Source organism: Ceratotherium simum, chromosome 14 (assembly GCF_057802395.1).
Source record: "Ceratotherium simum simum isolate JZ-2026a chromosome 14, ASM5780239v1, whole genome shotgun sequence".
Taxonomy (NCBI): Eukaryota; Metazoa; Chordata; class Mammalia; order Perissodactyla; family Rhinocerotidae; genus Ceratotherium; species Ceratotherium simum.
The window spans coordinates 19,676,948-19,681,354 of record NC_141913.1 but is presented as its reverse complement, the minus strand read 5'-3'; positions in this window follow the sequence as shown (position 1 = coordinate 19,681,354).

Here is a 4,407-nt window from a genome sequence, read left to right as displayed (position 1 = left end):
TGTAACACCAACAACAAACACTGTGAACACGTGGCTGTAATTCCTTCTTGTCTTTTTTCTATGTAGATAGATACATGAGTATCTATAAAAATATGTAGAGAAATAAATATAGAAAGAACAAGTTTGACAGTGTGATCACAATAGAACAAAAACAAAAGTTAGAGCAAGAACACAAAAAATTTTTAATGTAAAAGCAAAATATCTTCCTACAGCAGGCCTATGTTTTGCTTTTTCCACTTAACATCAGACGTTAAGCATTCCCTTTTTTACTGAAAATGTTTTTGATTGGTTTCAAGATATTCCTTTTCATACCTATATAATATTTAATTTAGTTACTTGTCTATTGTTGAATATATAGATTATTTCTAATTCTTTAATATTGAAACTCTTGTTGCAGTGAACTCTTTATACATAAAGCTTTTTTTGTGTAGTGATTATTTCCATAAGAAAGTTTCCTACAAGCGGAATAAATGAATTAAAGCATATGAACGCCTTCAAAATTTTACATATTACCAAATATTTTTTTTTAAATGATGCCAATTTACACTTCTAGAAGTAATGTGACAATCTTACTGTATCCTTACCAAAACTGAATATTATTAGATTCTTAAACATATGTTTGCTAATTGATCAATGTAAAGATTTATCTCAAGGTTTTGGCAATGTTAATGTCTTTGATTAGAGCTCAATACATTTGGGGATTGCACACCACCCCCAGAATGGAAGAGGCAGACAGTAAGCCTTCCTACACGAACTCCCAGAATCACTTCACTTGCTCTCTCTTTGCTTTCTGGAAGTTGTAATTTTCCACTGGATGCAGAAGTTGTGTGTCTGTGTGCTTCTGGGTAGGAGAAAGCAAAGACAGAAAAGCACTCTGGCCATCACAGGACGAGCATCCATGCTGTAAAGGTACAGTTGTCTAGTTTTATGAATTACTTAGGTTACCTGGGACAGTGAAATATAAATGGACAGGGACAAAATATCTTTCTACCTGGTTCCTGGGAGGTGTTGCTGTTATTTTTTGAAGTGGAAAATGCCTTGTTTAATGCTACTCTTTGGAAAAGTACCTTTTAATTTTCTGTGCTGTAAATTTCAAGAGCAGATAATTATTTCTGTTCCTCACAGGAACTCTAAAGGTAAATTTTGAGATATTGCATATAGGATTTGGATTAACAATATGTTCAGTGACAAGTAAGGAGTCCCAATGAAAATGATTTAAATAAATACACATTTATTTTTCTCCCATAACGAGGAGTCTAGACTTATACAGTTTCTGACTCTTGTTCAGCTGCTGAATGATCTAAAGCAGAAGTTGGCAAACTACATCCATTGGCCAAATTTGGCTCACCATCTATTTTATTAAATAAAGTTTATTGGAGCACACTCACACACATTCATTCAAGTATTTGGTATGGATGCTTCCATAACAGTACAGCAGAATTGAGTATGTGACAGAGATGGCATAGCCTGCAAAACCTGTTATATTTATTATCTGGGATTTGACAGAAAAACTTGCCAATCACTGATATAAGGTATGGAATTTTTGTAATCTCATGACCTTCCTCCAAGGTTACAGGATGGCAACTATGGCCATCCCACCCCATCAGGGAGAAAAAAAGAAAGGGAAAAATAGGTAGAACTAGCTGTATCTGGCCTCTATTATCAAGAAAAGCTAAAACCTTCCCAGAAGATTCCATCAATACTCTATGTCACATTAGCCAGAACTTAGCTATAGGAGAGGCTGTAAAAGTGAGTATCTATATTTCTGACCAGTAAGAAGAGGTTGGGAATTCCTGTTGGCTCAGTCCACAAAAAATGCCTATCATAGGCTGTTAATAATTTTAAACAAAAATGTTGTTAGAGGGGTTGGCCCCATGGCTTAGTGGTTAAGTTCAGCACACTCAGTTTCAGTGGCCCAGGTTCAGTTCCCAGGCACGGACCTACACAACTTGGCAGCAGCCATGCTGTGGTGGTGACCCATATACAAAATACAGGTAGATTGGCACAGATGTTAGCTCAGGGCAAATCTTTCTCAAGAAAAAAAAAAGACATTGGATATTTCAGTTTGGCATCTCCCACTTATTTTTTCTTTTCTGTGTAATTATATGGGCAACAGTATTAGCAACAAAGAGAAATAACTACAATATTTTAAGTGACAGAAATGATCATTACTGTCTTTCTGTTATTTTCTGGATTGTTAATAATTCAAAAAAATCATGTGAAACTTCTACTTCGTTCTTAGTACAGTTAAAATCCCTGAACGTTATATATCAAACAGTCATAAGAAGACTGTGAAAAATGAAGAGAAAAAGGCAGATTGGCTAAGGACTTGGTGACTCAGGGAATAACATAGCAGTGAATTGTCTGTTTTCTTTTTGCCTCATATATTCAAGACTGGAGAATGTGCTGGAGAAACAGGCAACCAGAAACACCAATAGGAACAGACAAATAGGAGCCCATGGAAAGCTTGATCTTTCTATTCAAAGGACCAGTAAACAGGCAGCCAGCATGACAGAAAACTTTTAAACAATAACTGCTCTACTCCAACTAAATACCATAGAAAAAACTCTTCCCCAGCCCTACCTGCCACCAGACTAGACTTCCACTTTACCAGATGATAATGAAGTACCATAACTCCTCCACCAGGGTTGTGTCAGTTAAGGTCAAATAAGGAGCTGGGACTTTCATCCCCCCGGGAGGTAATGAAGTGCCAACACCACAGTGTCAGTGGAGACCACATGGAAAGCCTGGACTTCTACCCCCACCAGATGGTAATGAAGTGCCCTGCATACAAGTGTAGAGTCAGAGAAGAACTAATGGTGAGTCTGGACTTTTATTACTGCCCAACAGTAAAGAGCCCATCCATCACCAGTGTCATGGGAGGCCACCTGAGGAGCAAAAACAAGGCACCCATGGACTTCTCAACCAGTGTGATATCAGCCAAGACCTAGTGGAGACCCTGAACAACCAGAGGCACTCAACAATACTGAGCAGACTTCCCTTCCGTGGGTTATAAATGGAAGCTAAGTAGAGAATGTGGACTTTTACTCGCATGTGGTAGTAAGAAGATGACATCCCTCTTCCCTTCTGGATCAATGCCAGAAAAAGTCGGCTGTAGCAGAGTCAGTCACACAACATTAATTTGCAAAATGTCCAGTTTTCAGTCAAAAATTGTCATACCAGGAGTGACACCAGCACATGGCAGAGTGAGCTGTTCCCTGTGTCTCTCCCCCTTTGAACTACAACTAAAAGGATATTCATTGATCAGCAGAGGATACCCACACAGCACACCAGGATGCCTGAGAGACCTGAGCAGCTATCCATCTGAAGGTAGTTGGATTACCCGCCCCAGGAAGTGGTGGAGATAGGTGAGCACCAGGCAGCCCAGCGCACATGTGCAACTACTTTCCCAGCTGGAGCTATCATAGCACCCCTGTGGCCCCGAGGGTGGGAGCATGCCTCAGCACAACTGTGGAAACAGGTGATGGCAACCTTGAGCCCCCATGTGATCACTTCCCTGTCTAGTCAGGGAGCCCTCAGGGCCATGCAGCCCACAGAGAGCAGCACAGGCTTGGATCCAGTGGGGAAGCCCCGTCCACCAAGCACAAAGGTCGGTGCGACCTAGGAGCAGAGGGCGGCTGAGATCCCGGTCCAGGTGAACAAGCTGCTGGCTGCCATGAACACCCATAGTACTGCTATGGCCCCAAAGGGGGGAAGTGTGATGCAGCAGGACTGTGAGAGCAGGCAGCAGTGGCCCTGAGCCCCCGTGTGATAACTCTTTCATCTAGTGGGAGAAACCACAACCCCACAGTGGTCCCAGGGAGAGGCTTTGGCTCAGTCCCAGAGGGGAGGTCCCGCCCACCAAGCATAACAGTTGGTGCAACCTAGGAGCAGAGGGCAGCTGAGATCCCAGTCCAGGTGAACAAGCTCCTGGCTGCCGTGAACACCCATAGTACTGCTGTGGCCCCAAAGGGGGGAAGCGTGTCTCGGTGGGAATGTGAGATCAGGCGGCAGTAGCCCTGAGCCCCCCATATGACTACACTCTCATCTGGTGGGAGAATCCACAATCCCACCCAGTCCCGGGGAGTGGCTTTGGCTTGGTCCTGGAGGGGAAGTCCCGCCCACCAAGCACAATGGCTGGTGCGACCTGAGAGCAGAGGGTGGATGAGATTCCAGTCTGGGCAAACAAGCTCCCAGCTACCATGAACACTCCTAGTACCACTGTGGCCCTGAAACAGGGAACACAGCTCTGTGGGTCTGTGGGAGCAAGTGGCAGTAACCCTGAGCCCCCCACGTGACTACTTCCCCATTTGGTGGGAGACCCCACAGGGCCACTGCTATCCCAAGGAGTGACCCAGGTTCAGACAGGCACAGCTGACAGAGATCACAGCAGCGGGCTCAGACTAC